The 20242-nt window shown below is 39.1% G+C and overlaps 1 protein-coding gene across 4 annotated transcripts in view; it reads left to right on the forward strand.

Moving 5' to 3' along the window:
* The first annotated feature begins 2389 nt into the window (after window positions 1-2389).
* The window catches only part of EYA4 (EYA transcriptional coactivator and phosphatase 4), a 218802-nt gene continuing 200949 nt past the window's right edge, over window positions 2390-20242 (forward strand). For all 4 annotated transcript variants that reach the window (XM_073335207.1, XM_073335206.1, XM_073335210.1 and 1 more), the window contains exon 1: window positions 2390-2457. The gene's annotated coding sequence lies outside the window, so the exon portion shown is untranslated. The remainder of the gene's footprint in view (window positions 2458-20242) is intronic.

Genomic DNA, 20242 nt, shown 5'->3' on the forward strand with positions numbered 1-20242 from the left:
CTGACTTAGGTCCAAATTTTCAAAAATAGGTGTCCAAATTAGGCTCCTAAATCCACCAGGCATCAATATAAGAGACCTGACTTTCAAAAGCCCTGAACACCCCACAGCTTCCATTGAAGCCAATGAGTTACATAAGGACTGAAGCACTACAAATCTGTACAAGTTTTGTTCCCATCTACCTCCTACCTGCATTATATCCAGTGGCATCATTAATAAGCAAAATGGTTTGCTCCTTCAGCATGGCATCAATTTTCATGACACATATTTTCCCTTTGCAGTAAATTGGTTTTACCATTCCCCCTTTGACTATAAATAATTGTAAAGTTTTTAAAGTAATTATCAAGGACTAGATGGTCTCAGAATTGCCAACACACATTCTTCAAAAATCCTAAATCGGGGCCCTCAAAGTCATGAGATTGGTTTAAAAATAATTAGTTTAAAATATGTTTAGGGTTCTTTATTTACCTTGTTTCATAAGCCTTTTTAGGTTCATGTTTTCAATATGTTTTTCACAAGGGAGGGGCTAGAACCTTACTTTTTAAACAATGGAAACTGCGGTTTGTCATGTACGAGCACTGCTGCCAGTGCTGGAGCTCTGAGGAAAAACAAAACTCTCATCAGACTCACTATAAAACTGCAGGACTAGGTGAGGAAGAGGTGGGGGGGTGCAATGAGTCTTCTGCTCTCCTCCTCCTACCCCTTGTGTGCAGGGAGTGGAACTAAACACAGTCCTTCAACTCCCAGCACATAAGGATTGGGACTTTGCCCCAGAATGCACTGGGCAAGGGCTCCCTTCCACACTGGCCAGGCAGAAAGAAGGGAGACAACTGCCAACGCTAAAAGGGTATAGTGGCAGGTGCTGTTGCGCGTTTCCTCAGTGCTCCCCATATGCACCTGCACATCTCTGCTTTAGCTTCCCCAAAAGTAGGGAGACTGAGTTAGAGCCTTTCTTTTTTAGAAGAATAGAGATTACAAAGATTACAAAGCAAGGGCCAGCTTGTGGTACCTGTACTCATGTTGGGTATGTTATCTTACCTGAGGCTGGATTGTGATCTGTCCTGTGCATCATCAGTGAAAAGGAGTAGAGGAAGTTTAAGGCGTTCCCTTATTGCCTTGCACTCTACCACTACTTCCAGTGTACAGCGGCTCTACACGGGTAGTTATGGTGTAGGGGAGAGGAGAGAGTATGTTGACGCTGCTTCTCCAACACATCCAACAACGTGCCCCCTCCCCCCCCCCCCAGCTCCGTGCTTTGGGGAGCTTATGCTGCATCCTAAAATAGTCTATGCCCTGGGCAGAGTATAACTCTGAATCAGGGGCAATGCAACAGCTTGCTGACTATGGGCCAGACCGCAAGTCACCTAGCCCCCTGTGTAAGCAGTGCCAATTGATGTCAGGGAGCAAGGCACTACTCAACCCTAGTAAAGGTGGCACGAGGGGGGGAGAGAGAGAGAGTTTGTAAATATGAGCAAATGCAGCCCCCAGGTGCGTAACTGCTCAGTAGCTAAACCCTGCAATCCTGGCTCAGGCCGAGCTGCCATTGGAGTCAACGGGAGTGAGGGCTGCAGGCCTGAGCCCCGGGGAAGACGAAAGGTCCCGGGGAGGCGGGTGGTTCTAGTTAAGCCTTGACACCTGGGAGACAGGGGCTCTCCTCTCGCCGGCCTGTGCGTGTGCAAGCAGCAGCTCTTCCCACGCTGCTCGGCGGGCACAGGGTCAGCGGAGACGGCCGGCCCCGCGGAGGGTTCCGGGTGCGACCCAGTGCCGGGGGGAGGCTGCTGGGGCAGCAGCACGTGTGCGCGCCGCGCCGCGCCGGGGCGAGAGGGGGTGGGAGGCGCAGGAGCCAGCCCCACTCCGCACGCTGCCCGGTGAGCTCACCGGATACCCACGCGAGGAAACAACCAATGGCAACATGCAGCTCCCGGGGCTGCAGTAAATACGGTCACAGGCTCAGCCCGCTCCCCCCCCCCCCCCGGCACCGTGCCGCTGCTGTACCCTTGGCCCGGCTGCCTGCAACAGCTCCCTGCACAAGTGCAAAGCAGCGCCCGGGGCGGGGTTGTATCGCGCGCTGCCCTCCCGCTTTAGGAAACCCGCACCCCATTGGGGTTCCTCTGTGTGAAGTAGTTTTCACGGGGCTGGGGGGGGGCAGCTGTGTGTGTGTGTGTGTGTGTGAGGGGAGCAACCAGTTGCACGCCCTAAAGTGAGGAGAGTGGTTGCTTTCTCCCTTACCAGCCCCCCCTCCTCCTCCTCCTCCTCCTCCTCCTCCCCCCTCAATCCCCTTTGCTCTGGGTTGCGGTGTGTGGCGAAGGGGGGGGGGGGAAGAGCCGTGGAGGGGGGATGTCCTGTTGTTTTGCCGGAGGAGCAGCGCAAAAGGGGAAGCTCGACTTGAAGAAGGGGCGAGAATCAACATCCCGGGAGCAGCCGGCACAGAGAGCTAGCGGCGTGTCCCCGCACCAGAAGGTGAGTGTCGCTGCTCCGCTCCCCTTCGCTTCCCACGTCGCCCCCTGTGTGTGTGTGCGCGCGCGCGCCGGGCCGCCCGGCTGCCTGCGCCTCGGGGTTCTTGCGGAGCATTGGTTTCTTCTTTTTGAACTGGCTGCCGTGAGACGCGGCAGAGATCCCCGCGAGCAGCGGCTGATGGCTCTGAGCCCTGCTGGGCACCGAGACCGGGGCTTTTCCAACCCCCTCCCCCTTCCCCCAGTCTGCAGGGGGAGAGATCCTCGCAGACTTCTGGTCGCTCCTTTGGCCAGGCTTTTCTGCCCCTCTCCAGGTGACCCAAGGGCTTGCGTTTCGCCCCCCATCCTTTGATCTGCTCTCCCTGGAGCCCCGAGCCCTGCGGGTTTTGTCCCGTTCCGATGCAGTTCACTAGCCCTGGGCTCTGAAAGGCAGATCGGTGATGGTGGCATGAGTGTATAGCAGGAAATTCACCAGCCTTTTCTTGTCATCCTCTTAGTGCCGCTTTTTGCAGGCGATTGTATTTTCTCTTTCAAGGAACCTCCTCCCCGCCTTGTGGAAGTTTTGTGCTTCGTAGTCAGGGAGACGTACGCGGCCGAGTTTGTGTCCTCGCTGCTAGGGCAGGGAATGTAGAAGAGGTGGTCAGAGATTGAAATTCAACGGGTTTTCTGGAGGTTTGTTGTGGTAACTTGACTAGCGAATCCTGCCAGCAACCTGAACGTGCAGCGTGAGTTTTGTAGGACTACAAACCTTGGGGGAAGGGGAGTTTCCTTAATTTATGGCAGCTTTTGTAAGAACATGCTTAGCTTTCAGCACTATTAAAACGCAGATGGTTCAGTCTGGTCTGGAAAATATGCCCTTTTGTTCAGTTGTACATCCTCTGCCATGTAACTTCCAAACTCCCTCCTACCCCCCCCCCCCGACTCTGGCAGCATTTAAATCGAATTTCCTTTCTTAATAAAGAACGTTTACAGTTTGCAGCCATTAGAAAATATCTGCTGATGAAAGGAGACGGTCCCATAGTGACAATAAAATAAGGAAAATACCTTAATGTCTGCAGCCTCTTTCGCAGTATTTGGAGGGAGTGGGGACCCAGGGCTCTCTTGTTTTTGTTCCTCTCCCATTTTCTTTTTCTAGGGGAATATTGTGGTTTAAAGCCAGACACAACCGTATGTTCTCCCTTTCTCCCTCTCCCCCGTTCCCTCTAACTCTCCACTGTAGACGAAAACACAGGAATAATAGCCCGTTCCACCTAGATGCATCAGCGCCGCATGCAGAGGCTTGTGTTTTGGTTTGAAAACACTTCCACGTGGAGGAGAGTCTGTGTGTGTTTGTACTTAATCTGAGGTGGTAACAGGATTCTCTGTGTTTAAACCCAATGGGCTGTTGGCCATTAATTTGCCTCTCTGGCTGTCGTTACGGACGCTTCCAAAATCTGATACCTAAGAAAAACTGCAGGTTAGATTTCACATTAAGGACTCGTAGTTAACAGTTTTGTTTCTCCTACCTCTGTCTTTTTTGGCGCGGTACATAGCATCCATTTAATCAATAGAGAGGAATATTAGTGGGGTATGGCAATTAAACCCAAAGTCGCTTTGACATTTTATTTTTAAGCAAAGGCGACTGTTTGCAGTACGTATGTTTGTGTCCATTTCGTGTCATGCAGTGCAGGGGTTTAGCAGTCTTAAGCATTTTTAACAAAAGTGAAAGGGATCCCAGGATAGAGTCGCTGCCAGTCAGTAATTGGCATCTAAAGTTTCATGTGCGTTTATGAAACTGACTACTATTAGAAACCAAGTAGATACATTGTTGTTTTTCCGCAATCCTGTGAGCAAGATTCAAAGGAAAGCACAAGGAGATACATATTTTTTTTCACTAGTAATAAATATTTTGCATTGCATAGATCCGATGTAGGTAGGGATAGCTAAAAAACAGAGCATTTTAGGTCGTTCGAATTTAAACATTTTAAATAATTGTTTTGCATTAAAATAATAAGAAATCCATATAGATTTTAATTTAAGGTCTGATTTGCACATATTAAAATAGTAGAAGCAGTAATATAAGCAGACTAATTAAAATATATTTAACATAAAGCAATAGACAATTCAGAATTGCATTGAAATTTACTGAGAAGTATATTTTCACCCTATACAGTTATAAATAAAGCATTTTATCTGATTTCTGTTCTCGATTTGATGTGATCTTTCATTGTATTATATATATCTTTTTATGTATTAAGGATTTGGATATAGCATAATTTCAGTTTCCAAATACAAGTTAATAGTGTTTTGTTGCATGTTTAACATTTTTCTCTGATTTCTTAACACAACTCATCACTTCTTAGTGACCATGTAAATCAAAATCTTAACATCACTGTAGACTTTCCACTTTTTCCCCCTGCAGTGCACCCATACAGTGCTGCAGAATGTAGATCTTTACATACCTACAACTTATGTTAAATGATATCAAGTAAGTGGAAATACAAATGGACAACTTCTACCCTTCTTCCAGTACATTTTAACATTTAATGTAATCTGGGCTGCCTCTAAAACAAACAAATTAAAAACAAATCTTTCCTGGTTTGTTTTCTGAATGCTGGTATTCATGTTACCAACTGTTTTTTAATTAATTGTAGTATCTTAAAAGGAAAATACAAGGTGAAAATGTCAAATAGTTACTTTGTACTGGTTACATATTTTAATATTTATTTTTATATCTTTTGGATTGTGTTAAATTATACTATTATATATGCAGTCGAATCATATGCTTAGAGGATTCTTTTATGTAGTAATGTCTTACAACATATTACTACTCTTCTGCAATAGAAATTTATTCTGATATAAGTGACTGAGAGATAATGGACAAAATTATAGATCAGGTTCCCAGTATCACCGAGTTCCTTGTTACTCATACTAAATAAAATGTATTGTGCATGACCATTTGAAATACAGAAAGACAATGTCCTATTTCATATTTTCAGCCTCTGATACAAGCTTTGAAAGTTGTTTGGCTCTTGTGTACCTTAGTTTTACTTTACAGTATTATAATAAAGAACTTTGTGTCCGAATTTGGTTGAGAATGGGCAAAGATAATTATGCATTTTTGACAAGAGTTGATTATATTGAACAGCGTTCATTCTATTTTTCAGGTAATGTAAACTACTTTTTTCTGTTTAATATGAAATTCAGTCCAGGAATTTCCTCTCTCTTCTCCTCCCCCCTGTCAAGTGCTGTTGAAAGCAAATACTAATTATTTATGTGTTATCTTTTGCTGTTTTGAAAGTGAGGATTTTATGAACTCTGGGTAAAACGAATCTCCCTTTTTATAAATGATAGTTTATTCAACGTAGTTCTACATTACAGCTGCTGATCATATTTCATAGAGCTGTTAAAGCACTTAAAATCTAAAATTAGGTACTGTCTGGTAGTAAATATTTCAAATCACTCCTTGAAGAAATAAATAGAAAAGTGTGCTTTCAAAATATGACATTTTGAAGTCTTTAATCATACAAAAGCAATCATGCTTTGCTTTTATTAAAAATAATATGCTTACTACTTAAACTATACACAAAACGTGTTTTTAATTTTCTTGATATCTTCTGAACTATCACCATATAGAGACTCTTAAACTAATTGTGTATGAGAGCATAATTAGGCATTTTGTTACAGCAGACAAGAGGCATCCAAATGAATTTCTAACATACCTGTATCTCCACTTATTATTTCTTACTGGGCTTAGAAGTGAAATGTATATTCAGTTGCTTGTTTTCATGAAAGTTTATGTAGGACATTTAATAACAGAAAATATAAAACTTACTTTTTTTTATCCAGACCTGTGATCAGCTGTTTTATATAACTGCATTCAATTATTATATTTTGCTTTTGTTTTATAGTAGTTACTTTGTTTTCAGTTTGGAACATGGAGCCAAGCTCACCTATCCATTCATAATAATATAGTTTGGATTTTCAAAAAGAATGTAACCCAGACAGAAAAAGTGAATGATTTGCAGATAGTTGTCAAGTGTTTTTAAAGCTTTATAAAAGCCTAGCAATAAACCAGGTTTAGTAGCAGCACCACTTGTACTAAAATGCCTTATGATGATACCCTAGGTTTTACTGCATAGTTTAATGTTCCCTGTGATTTCTGGCCATCTCAGAGTATACATTTATTGTGACGGCAGAAACAATTTATTTCAATTAATAAATGTTTTAAAAATTGTGCAACGGAAAAGCAGCTCTGATACCATGTGAATTAAAGAGAATGTTTAACATTTTGATTGTTGTTTCAAAAGTTTGTAAGTAAATGTGAAAAATGTGATAGGCAGTTTTCTTTTTTAGTTTTAGATATATTGTATAAATGTGAGTCCAACTGTAACCTTTCCTGTCATTGAAAAGCGCTAATTGATCTTGCGGGCCCTGACATAATAATATAGTTTGATATTTGAAACCATTCAGCTTTGGTATGGCCCCTTAATCACCCCTGAGATTTCAGGACATGGTTCTGCTGAAGACATAAAACTATTACCTTTTTTGAAATCAAATAAAAATGGTTTTTAAAACTAAACTTTGTATGTGTTTTCTTCCTTTTGAAGTCAGTGAGAGTTTTGCCTGCCTAAACTCTGAACTTGACTGTTTAATTAGACTTTATAGTCTGCAGTTAAAAATACTATTACTTGTTGTATTTACATGTGTTTTATAATGGTGATGGTTTAGATATTAATATATAGAAATAGGTTGTTGGGTTTTTTTTGTGCAAGAGATTTTTTGCCAAGTCCAAGCTTCTGTCTGAATGTCAAATTAATCAGAAGTGCTTAAAGAAACCTGGGTCCATCTTACTTATCATAGCAGTGTGAAAGCTTAAATGTGAAGAGCACGTATCTGGTGAGTATAAAGTAAATTTTATTTGGAAAGCAAGTTTATTTAATATTTTCATTTTAAGTCCATATTATAAATTATTTTTGGCAATATTACAACCTACTTGGGACACCCATAGGAGGGGCCTCTGTCTAAAATACCATTCGACTCAAAACCTGAGAACCGTACTGGGCACATGTTCTACCTTTTGCTTAAATATTAAACATTTTATGTTTTTTCTTAATCCTGTATTAAAACAGACTGGACATTTCTGCACAATCTCGCTACTGAGCATTCATGCTGACAGGTTTATATATACTACTTGTCACATTTTTCAGCAAAATGGCCACTGTTAATGGCAGGCTCAAAATGCCAAGTATAAGCACTTCATTTTCAAACTTGTCATAGTGTTGTATGGCAAGAAATGATTCCCATAAGAGCTTTCAGTGCTGTGTTGAGCAAGGTCAGTGCAGTTTTTCCGTTTAAATTCCTACTCCCTAGAAAAAGAGGGAAAATCATTGTGATTCCATACTGGGCAGCTGTTGCTAGAAGTACAGTAGAATGAGTAAGTTTATGGAAAAATGGTTAATTGGTGATTGTGTGTTGCTTGAACAACACTTCTCAAGCAGTTCATCTGTACAACAATGGAAGAATGTTGTAGCTCTGTTTTGATTGCCTTATACTGTGGCCAGACTATACATTTTTGTAATTTTGTCTCCTCCGTTCATTATAAAGGCGTGTCATAGACACTGTCTCCCACAAAATACCTGCAGGTAGGAGTAATTTCATACCTGTGATAGCTCTCAACTTTTTTACCTGAAGGTGAATATATTTTTAATTAATTTGACAATGTAATATTCATAGTGTTACACTTTGATACTAACCTGAGATGACCCACTTACATTGACATTGTCAGCAATCTAAAGAATTACTGCTGCCTTTTTTTTTTTAAAATTGGGTTGAAGAAGAGAGTAAGCATTCTGCTACTGACACATCTATAATTAAACCACAAAAATCTGAATCAACATATCAGTAAGGGTCTGACTGAGACTACAAAAGAATAGAAATACAGAGTTAAGCTTGAAACATTGAACAGAATTCTGCTAGTTATATGCATATAACTCTATTAAAATCAATGCCTTTGCGTGGATGTAACTGGAAACTTGATTTGAGTAGATCCTGAGCTGGTGTAAATCAGTATAGCTGTGTTGAAATCAGTGGAGCTATTCAGCTTTATACTAATTGAGGATCAGAGCCTCTAGCTTTATCTTTAACCCAGTCTCTTATGCCTCAGATATTGTCGTACACTCAGGTTACATGCACAGTTTGGAGATTTCTGCAATATCTAGACAGAACAAAGTGAGTTAAAGATAAAGTTACAGTCAAATCTTTCAATTTTCTCCTTTTTTGGGCTTTTCAGACTTATAAAGAAATATTTTGTGTTAATTTTTTATAACAGTATTTAAAAGAGCATAACAGGGAGAACTGTGAGCCAATTACATCTCTGGAGCATTGGCTCCATTAAACATAGTATATCAACTGACTGTTTTAATTTGTTTTAGGTAATTTGCGTGCTCATGAAAGTGAGCAGTCATAGAACCAAGCATAGTGTAGGTGGGTTAAATGCAAATTTCCTTGCCAAGTTCAGTCAGTGCATCTCGGACCCAATCTGCTATTCCAGTTCTGGTCCTCTCAAATGCAGAGAATAATAATTGTGCTTAAAACTATAGTGGTTTTGTGAACTGGATAACTTTTTTCTAGGTAATTCATTTTCAGTTTTCACTTACACAAGATTTGGATCTACAGTAGGTCTCCATAGGTGAAATGTTAAGGTGGTAATCCAGTCTACTGCCTATATTAATATTTATTCTACAATGGTGTGATAGTCATCACGTTAATCTTGGTTAGTTAATATCTCTTTCACCTCTCAGCCAGATGATTATGTATTCAGTTACCATACCAGGAATTGGCCTTATAGCTGACTCTGCCACTTTAGAGCAATAATATTGGGTGTGACTGCAATGAAAATGGTAATGCCTTTCAGATGAGTTTCCATCTGCAGACTCTCCTACTCATTTCTGGTAGCTATTTAGATGGGTATTAACAGTTAACTTGTTTTCATATCAAATATTTTATACTTATTGTATGTGTCATTTTCATTTCTCTGGGGGGGTACTGGTACAGTAATCAAATTTTGTCTTCGGCCACAAGTGAGATTGAATTTGGAATGCTCTACATAATCATTGATAGATACTTAAAACTACCTGCAGTTTTTGACTTATTTAGAAATCCTGTACTCAAGAATTCACGATTAGAGTAGAGCTCAGAGATGCTTCAGAATCAGGAGTAACCTGCATTGGGAGAGCTCTGTAGGGCACAGTTTGGAGGTAACACTTTTGGGAAGTTCTGACAGGTTTCTTTCTTTCTTTCTTTTTTTAGGTGACCTTTTAGAGGTGACAGTTCTAGGATTTATTCAATAACTGTGCAGAAATTTAGGTGCAATATGAGATGATGGTGATATAAATTTTCCATTTGGGTTCACTTCTGTTTTGAACCTGTTCTTACGACGGAAAGACAAAGCATACTTCTACTGGAAGAAAACTTTGTCACCAAAGCTGGCAGCAGCAGCTGCTGATTGGGTTCTTTTACGGCTGTCCCGTGAAATGAAGTTGAATCATTTCTCAAAAGTGGCTGTTACTTAAACCTTCACCATAGGAAAGGGTTTAATTTATGGCAGCTATTTTTTATTCGTCCCCACTGTCGCAAAGTACTACCTTGCACACTATCATATTGCAGGTGTGTTGTGTTGTGTTTGCAGATAACGTGGTACGTCACATGATTTGTTCGTTTTTTATGAGAGCAATCAGAAACTTTCTAGTGGAAAATTGTAGTTGTCTGTCGGACGTGTCATTTTATACTATGCCTATAGAAGGCACACAAACGGCATGGTGCGTTTTAATATCCAATGCCCAAGCTGTTGCCTGACAAATCTAATATGATGATCTGTGTGTGACTTTGTATGCAAGGGTCTTGGAGGACTGACCATTTTTTTTAAACTTATGTTTGATTGATTTTTTTCAATACGCTGCTATGCAATATATTGTAAGCGTATCTAGTTTTCATAATTACAGTTGCATAGTTAGTGCCCTTCTTTATGGTTTGAAATTCACCAGTGGTGTGGTACATTATCCTAAGGACTTCCATACCACTTAAGTTCTGCACAGGGACTGCTTGGAGGATCTCCTAGGATCAGAGTGTCCACTGGGGGGATCCAGTATACTGTCTTTATGCCAAAGAAGGGGACTTTGAGCCATGGGTCAACATGGAAAACCTTCACTGGAGATGGAGAGGCCAGAACAAGCCTAATGGATCCTCATTTTCATGGATTCAAGACCTCAGCATCCCCCACAAGTGGAGCAGAGGAGTTGTAACCACTGTTTCTGTTCACATAACTAGGGTAAAGGTGCTGGCCTTTAGGTGGTGAGTGGATTTCACCTTCATAGAAACTCTGTTGTTCACGTACATAGAGCCTAAATATGGTATTTCAGTTTTAAAGGCTGGAGTGGATTTCATCCATTGAACCTAAACCAATCTTTATGGTTTTTGTGGGTTTGTTTTTTGTTCTCACAAAGTTGATCTTTGAGTACAGATTTATGCAAAAGCCATGTTACTCTAATGAGAACCAGGCCCAAAATATGTGTGTGTGTGAGAGAGAAACCTTTTGAAAATTTCGATGTAAATTTAAGTAAAGGCTATTATATGCTTTCTGCATCAAAAGCCCATGATGGAAAAAAATGTTCAACATCCAACACTTACTGATATTTTTATTAAAAATTCTTAGAAATTTCCATTAGTTGGCACCCTAACTGTTCTGTTGTTTTTATTCAGATTAATTCAATGCCTATCTTGTGGCTACTGTAATAGAAATGATAAATAATGATTTCCCTTGTTTTTCCTCAATTTCTCTAAGAAACAACCTCTGTTCTCCAAGAGTGGTTTTAACAAGAATTACTTATCCTGAGACTGTTTCTGTACACAGGTTTTTACATTTCTGATTGTTTAATGCTTCCCAGAGAAGGGAGTACCTTTTATTCCCAAATCTGCTATTTCAGGGATACTGCCAACTTGTACTCTAATACATTTTTTTTAAAGTTTAAAATAGTTACGCATAACTATTATGGGTTACCCATAACCCTGAGTACGCCTACCAATTTTTGTGGCTTTACAATCACATTTTCCTATATTTCAAAAATATTTTCTTCTCTGCTGCTCTGTTAAAGACCCACACAAACAACAATGGAATTGACTGTATGCAAAGTGTTGTCAAATGCTCAATGTAAAGAAGCTAAAAAGGAAACAGAATTTTTTTTCCTTGAAACACTTTCATTTCTAGTAATCTTGGGTGTTACTTCAATAGTTTAAAAATGTTCATGTTCCTCCAAGTCAGAGGATATTACTGTTGAATACCCATTAATACTGTAGTATACTGCTTGAAACAAATTGAGTGAGTTCATCGTATAGTAAGTAGACTTGAACATGAATATAAATGGTGATTTTTTTTTTAAAGTTATAAAACGTTTGCTTTTGTTAGAGTTCACATCTATGTTTGGGTTCCACAGTGGTTCCAATATGACATGCTAAGGGTTATTATCCTAGAAATAACTATGTTATCACTGATATTGTACAATCTGAGTTATACATCTAAAGTACTATTTTTTTGTTTTTAAAAATTGAATTTAAAAACTGTGGAAAAAAATCAGAGATGTGTGATTCTTTTTTTTAAAAAGTTGATTGTGTTTGTTTAAGTATACAGGGTATCCAGTGGTTATAATGGTTATTTTCTAAGGGGCCTGTTTAAGAAGAACAAAAATGATTACCTTATAGTTATTTTTCAGTTATTTTCCACAAAAAAAAATAAGCAAAATGCTTCAGAAAGTCATCAAAATATGTAATTTTGGAAAACAAAACCACTGACCCACAAGACCAAAAATAACATAACATTAATGTTTCAAACGGAGTTCTTAAAGTCTTCTCTTTTTGCTTCTCTGCATTACTCATTCTTGAAATTCAGCACATGGTTTTTCTGCATCTAGATATAAAATAAATGTAGTAGAACATATTTATTTGTAAATTAGCTTTTCTTTATTTTTCAGGGGGAGACCAATGGGATTATAGATTAGATTTGGTTGCAAGGAGTCTGGAAGAACTCCTAGGAAGTAGTCTAGAACTGAGGAGACCCAAGTTCAATTCCTTACTCCACCCCAGACTTCCTGTGTGACGTTGGGCAAGTCACTTAGCCTTTCTGTTCCTCACCATTTGCAAAATGGGGATAACAACACTTCTCTGTCACATGGGTTTTGAAAGGATAATCACATTAAAAGGTCGTGAAGCCCTTTGAGATCTACTGATTTAAAAGTGCAATGTAAGAGCAAGGTATAGGCACTATACAAACAAAGAACAAAAAATGATCCCTGCCCCAGAGAGCTTACAAATGAAAGCACTAAGGCATTGTTTCACCAAATGTAAACATCATGCATAGTTTCAATGCTTTGGTAAGATTTCTTAAGAGATTTTTCTATCTTCCCAGCATCCTTTTTACCTGTCCTCTGGTACCATAGTCATGGACAGCAAGCAAAAAAATATTCTATTGGCATGCATCCTTCCAACTTTCCACCTCCCCTGTGCTTGTATTACATATGCAACTGATGTATGGACCTCACTTCTTCACGCTCATTGATGACATTACCGATACAGAGTTCATCTGTTTGAGTTCTTATTGCTGCTGCTCTACCAAGTGGCAGATTTCAAAGCCTTGCAGGTCAGTTAAGGTCAGAATCAGTGATGCAGAGTATAGATATATTTTTTTAGCTTAATTTGTTTAGTTACTATAATATATATATACACGTAGTCCTTGAACAGAGTTAGTCACAGACAGAACACAAGCAACCACCTCTTTCAGAAAACTCAGCCCAAACACCAATGCTCAGATCCTACTATGCACCAGAGCAATGGACTCTATTAGAGGGATGAAGGCAGAGAGCAAAACTTATTATTTTCAAAAACTTCCCTCCTTCCAAACAAACTGAAGTACAAAATTAACACAAGCATACAGTAAGGTTGAGTACTGCTCGCACATTAAAAAAGAACTTGTAAGACTATGTATAACAATACCATGTAGTTATGCACGTTAACACTATGCTAATAATTAAATTGATGCAGAAAAACTTGGTGCCATGAACTAGATATTTACTTTTATTACCATATTTCATTTTCTAGTATCAATTCACATGTCTGAAAAACAAAGATGGAAAAATTAAGAGGCAAGAAAAGATTCATGGGACTATTTTTGTAGGAAGAATGCAGGGAGTATAGAATACTTAAATTACGGGTGTAGCAGGCTTCTCTGTCTACTTTAACATTCCTGGCAGTCTTACTGTAGGAAGTTCCTTTATTTCAAGGTGTAGGGATAACATAATTACTGGTCTGTTGGCTAGCTGCTAGGCTCCTCCCATGAGAACAACTACCAGACAGCAGTAGTAGGGCAGTTCCAGACTTCCATTTACCACAGAGCCTTGAGGACACCGTTTTTCTGTAAAATGCACTAAAACAATTGTAAATCTTTCCTAATAACTTTAACTTTTATTTTTACAATTGGAAATGCCTAATTCTCCCTCTCAGGAAGGTCATTCCTCTGGTATGTTAGCTAAATTTGCTACCCCATTTCAGCATATGTTCATATACACAGACATACCAGATATTATGTTGTATAGGAACAGGATGGCCAAGCAGAGCCTGAGGAAGTGTTCCTCCTGCACTACCTCCCTTCAGGCACTTATCAAGGAGGATATATGCTTATGTGCTCATGTTCCCAATGTAAGTTATCTGTTACTGCCTTTTTGAAGGCATTTATTGATGCAGGAAGAGACTGGGTTTCTCTGTCCTTGTGTAGGTTCCACAATGTCTCCTACACTCCTTCCACGTATATAGTTAACAAGGTGGTATGCTTCACTCTGAGGTAGTGGGAGCCAGGGATGCACTCATTGGCAGGAGAGATTTTTTGGTGAATTCCTAGAGTGGTTACACAAGCTCAAAATAAAGAGGGAAAAACTCCTTTTGATAAGCAATCCCACTTGGACTGCCGGTATCCTAGATGCAGGCAGCTTTTCAAGGTTCTGCAGCACACAAAAATGAAACAAAAGATGTTTTCTCCACTAAGGGTCACTGGACAGATTCAGGGGTTAGCAGGGCTTGCTCAGATGAAATAAGCCCTTGCATGACACCTTTTCCACTCAGGTGTGTATCAAAGTCTAGATGGAGGGAAGAATCTCAACATTTTGCACGTCATTAGTAGACAGAGAAGTGAGTGTTGGAATTTGTACAAAGAGCACCACAGAGCTTTCAAACTCTTCCAAAAGAAGATTCCCATCTCCACAAAATTCAAATGTCTAAAATAATAAAGATATGAAGGATACAATATCTCATCCTCTAGGAATGGGAGCAACAGAACAAGTCCTAAAAAGAAAAGGAGGACTTGTGGCACCTTAGAGACTAACCAATTTATTTGAGCATAAGCTTTCGTGAGCTACAGCTCGCTTCACCGATGGATACTGTGGAAACTGCAGAAGACATCATATACACAGAGACCATGAAACAATACCTCCTTCCACCCCACTCTCCTGCTGGTAAAGTGGGGAGAGTGATCTAAAGTGATCACTCTCCCCACAATGTGCATGACAATCAAGCTGGGCCATTTCCAGCACAAATCCAGGTCATGGTCTCTGTGTATATGGTGTCTTCTGCAGTTTCCACAGTATGCATCCGATGAAGTGAGCTGTAGCTCACGAAAGCTTATGCTCAAATAAATTGGTTAGTCTCTAAGGTGCCACAAGTACTCCTTTTTGCGAATACAGACTAACACGGCTGTTACTCTGAAACAGAACAAGTCCTGTAAGAGAGAGAAAGGAAAGGAGAGTATTCTATATTAATCACAGTTCCCAGCACTTAAAAGTGAGTCTACTAAATTTTTTCCATCAGCTTGAATTCAAGTGGTGAAGCCTTTTTACCCCAACTAACTATAGGGCTCTCCTACACACCTGTCTTCTGCCCCCTGCAGGAATCCTTATCCTTCAAAATAACGTTGAGAATACCATATGAGGTAAATCTCACTGCATTTTCTGTGAACTTTCTCTCCATGTATTGGTTTTCCTCAAGAGAGCAGCATGTGCCTATGCTATCAGACTGTCATGACAGCTATTTTTTTCTTCATCAATTATTTATTATATTTAAAACCTTTAAAGTTCTTTAGTGATTTATTCTCCTTTGCGATTAGAAATAGATAACATCTCATTTTGTTGTAGGGTTATTTTTAGTCGGGTCAGCATTTCTTTCTACAAAGTACAGCATTCACGCTACTCAAAGGGAAAATATAAAAGTTAAGCCTATAAAGTTAAAAAACATTTAACTGCCAGCTATCCAAAAACAGCTATTCTAAGACTTCAGTATGAGACGCTAAGAGTCTTTATAAGAACACACTGTAGAAAAACTAATATGCTTTCTCCTCTTGCTAAAAATGGGAAAGAGAGACAGCTGGATGCTTTGGGTGGAGTTTTCAGAAGGGCTCATCTTTGGCCTAATGTTGCTCCATGGCTTCCATAGCACATTTGAAAATCCCATCTTTTATGCATACATTTTGAAGAATCTCCAAGTTGTGGGTAGAAGTGCCAGAACCCCTAACAGTGTGTAAAACTTAAGTACCCAAAGTGAAATCCTGGTCTCTTGAAATCAAATAGTTTTGCCATAGACTTCAATGGCGCCAGGATGTTGCCCTGAGATTTGAGAGAGGTTGGAATATTTCTGGAGAGAGAGAGAGAGAGAGGGAAGACAGAGGGTGTAGGATGAGCAGTGCAGCAGTAGGCATGCTCTGAGAAGCCAAACCAGAAGAGAGAGCTGGAATTCAACTTTTTTTTTCTTATTGTTAATTTAATTATTAGTCAAATTAAAACCCAGGAAAGGGGCAATTTTTTTTACCTCTGCACAGTGTGTGGACACTGTTTAAAGTGCGGGTTGGGAAAAATTAACTGATCATATGTACAAGCTTTCCTAGGAGCACCAAGATACGAAGAGTTTAAAATAAATAAAAAGCTTCTATAGTCCTTGACTTCTAAGACATTTTAATCTGCTTTAATTATTACACAAGCTGATCGTGATCATGCAGTCATTACTGGAGATGTCAGTGGGAGTTTTGGCTATAGCTTTAAAGTAGTGTTTTGTTTGTCAAAACAATTGGTTTTTCCTTCCAGAATTTAGCTAATTGGTTTTTCCTTCCAGAATTGAGAGATGATAACTATTAGGTTTTTGTTTCCACAAAATCCTTTTCTCTCATGAAGTATGCCTTAAAATTGTATGGAATAAATATGACCTGTTGTATTGCGTCTTGCTAGTCGAGTTTAAAATGGGGAGTGAACAAAATAATAAGATGTATTATTGGTTGGATTTCAAATAAATGGGGAATGGTTGAAAATAACAGCTTATTTTCTGCTGGGTAAGAACACAAACCTTTTTTTTTTCTTTTATGATTGTTTTGTGTAAGAAGAATTTGAATCAATAGTAGGCAGAAAAAGATTCTATTATTACTTTTTAATCTACTACCCTCAATACCAAAACTATTGTTTACGTTACTTTATATTTGTCCCAGACACGTTGCTTTTATTCCACATAAGACCGTTCTCCCTCAAAATTACTCCTCCTACTCCTCCTCTGAACATGATGCCACGGGAAACTCTGAGAAAGCAGCATCGTGCTTTTCTGCCCCTTCAAAAGATTCTTTTACAGTGAAATCGTTATGATGGAACAGCATTTTTTAATTTTGTTGAATAGTATTCGTTGCACTGGAATATACAGCTTCAGTGTCCAATGAAATCAAAAGCTTTGAGTTGCTTCATGCACTTCATTTTCATGAATATTTTCATTAACACCAGGGTAAGTTATCATTACAATAAGTCACATATGTATCATATATAATGTACAGAAAACTAGGTAAAATTAATTTTATAAAATAGGCATTTCCAAGTTAGGACATGCCAATGTGTGATTGCCTGTGCATCTTTAATTCCCCCTCCTGTGCATCCATTCTGTGCACTGAATAAGGCAGGCGTCTTATGAAAAAAATAGTATGTGATCACCTAATTAGCGTATATCATCATGTCTACCCACAAGGGTACTCTGCACTGAATGGGAAATTATTCATGTTCTCATTATCTTCCCTAGGGCTCTCATTAATACACTATCTCAGTGCCTGACAAATATGAATGAAATTATCTCTTTATCACCCTTGTGAGATAAGAGAGGCGATGCTGAGGTATTCTCCTTAATTTACAGATAGGGGAGTTAAGACAAGCCTGAGGCCACACATTGGAAGAGTGGCAGAGCCAGGATTAGAATTCATGCCCTTCTTCTTACTTCTGATGCTGTTAATTTCTGAAGACCAAAGTACCTTAATTCTAGCTCCCATTGACATCAGTTGCAGTTGAGTACTGAGAACTTCTGTATCTTTGTATGAGGTATCTCACATTGGGCACCCAGGAAATGAGGAATGCACAGTTCTAGCCACCTGTCAAACTTTTATATGAAGTGGCTTCCTCAGCATCAAATAGAAAGTCTGTGAAAGAGAGAAATCTCTTTGTGGCTGTCACCTGCCTTAATCATAAAACCACCCTTTCTCTTTATTTCCCTGTCTTATTTTCTACTCAACTTCCCATTTCTAGAGCAAATGAGGCAGTGATCCTACAAACAGACTAATTCACTACGTAACCCTTATTACTTCCCAGAGCATCTATCCTGTGCACTGAATGAGTCAGGGATCCCTTGGAAAAAAATAGTATATGACCATATAATTAATCACTACCATAATGCATATTCATAATGGGGGCCAAATAAAGGTTGCATGGGCAGGTTATTATGGTAGGCCCCACAGATGTCCCTATACTTTTACTTTGAAAAGGTAATTTTTATTGAAGCAAGGGAAGGGCATATTCTCCTCCTAAATGATCTGTGTTAGAGGGAAATGAAGGAAAGATGACAGCTCTGTTTTGGAGCTCCATTTACCTAAGTTATTCTGGAGGCAATTTGAGACCGTGGAGCAGTCTAGAAATGGAAGGGTGCAAATGGCTGAAAGCTACCTTGGCTCTCCAGTCCCCATGGCTGAAAGTTTTGTGTTGCACCTCCCAGAAATGCAGCACAAAATCTCACCCTACAGGTTTTGGATCACCTGGAACACTCCCCATCAATCTGATTATTTCCTCAATCCTAACTTTCTGCTGAATAGAAGATTGCAGTCGGTCACTGTTACTGGACAGACCACAACCTTGCTATCTTCTAAGCCAAAATCATTTTTTAAAGCATCATATGTGTTACTTACAAGCAGCTAAAGGGAGTTATAAAAATTGTTTTTTCATTGCTCTTAACTTATGTGTGCATCACTAGGAAGAAACACATGTTTCTGCTCTAGATCCAGTTCTGCAAGTTGCAGCTTTAAACCTGATGAAGTGTTTTATGCACCAAGATAAAAAAAAATATGCATTTGTTGATCAGGAAGTCAGGAATCCTCCTGATTAAGACACTTCTTGAAAAGATAAAATTTTTATCTTGAAACATAAAACACTTCATCAGCTTTAAAGCCACATCTGTGAGGACTGGATCAAGAACAGAAACAGATGTTTTGATTCTTACTGGCTTGTCTAAGAGTTTAAAACCATTAACAGGTTTTTTTTTTAAATAGTTGAAAACAGTTAAAACCACTTGCAATATAATAGGGATAACAGTACTATCCCTCTCTTTTTAAATCTGGTCCTCTTGGTAGGATAAACTACATGATTGAACTGGTAACTGGATTATTGGCTCATAAAACGCACGAGGTTGCTATTATCCCTTAATTTTATATCTTTATTAGGGAGTAATGCCGGTCTTATTTGAATCACTGAGTTATCTAATAGCTTCCCCCCACCCCTTACAAATTTGTAGAACTAACCCTAAAGAATATGGTCTCAATGCAATTGGTATAATCATTATTATGACATTATTATATAAATAATAATGTGTTCGTGGTTACTTACGATGATAGTTTCAACTTGGTTCAAAATGTAACATCATTTGAGCTCTTAAAATATTAAGAGTACAGTACAAGATATTTACCTAAGTATTAATTCAGGAATTATTTAATCATAACAGCTCACTTGAATTTTGAGACAACAGACAGATAAGCAACACAGCCCTCCTTACAGTATCATAGTACATTTGTGCGAAATTAGAATAGATGTAAGTGAACCAACAAAAAACGTTTTGAAATTGATTAACAGTATCAGGCATATTCGGAGCAATACAACTTATACAAGTGACATCTCTAATTACACATTCCTGTGGTATTATTTCACTTGTAAATCATTCAATAAAGACCAGTTAACGAATCAAATTCTTTCCGAGTTCTACGTGGCACTGGCACGTATTTATTCATTTATTTGCCAGTGGTGTCAGTGTAGATAGAATTCGTTCACGTGTATAGTTTTGGAAGTGTATACACAAATTGCCTGGGTGAAATCCTAACTGCACTTAAATTAACGGCAATAGGGGCAGGATGTGTATATTTAAATTATTTAAAATATCAATAAACGCTCTTTCTTTCAAGAGAAGGTGTGACAGCTGTCTGCATTGACTTCAGTGGGGTTTGGATCCAGCTCTTAAAGATGTGAAAATAAGCTCACTAGGTCTAGGTATTATGGTTCCATAGTTAAGCTTGAGTTGAGTTTTGCACTTAAAGCAGGGATTCAACCACTTTGTTTATGTATGAAGCATTAGTCTTTGAGTACAGAATTCATTTTCTAAGTGTTTACAAGTAATTGATTAATTAGTGTTTGTGGGGTGCAGGATTGGAGGTAGATTTGAGAGGT

This window comes from Lepidochelys kempii, chromosome 3, assembly GCF_965140265.1.
Source record: "Lepidochelys kempii isolate rLepKem1 chromosome 3, rLepKem1.hap2, whole genome shotgun sequence".
NCBI classification, from domain to species: Eukaryota; Metazoa; Chordata; order Testudines; family Cheloniidae; genus Lepidochelys; species Lepidochelys kempii.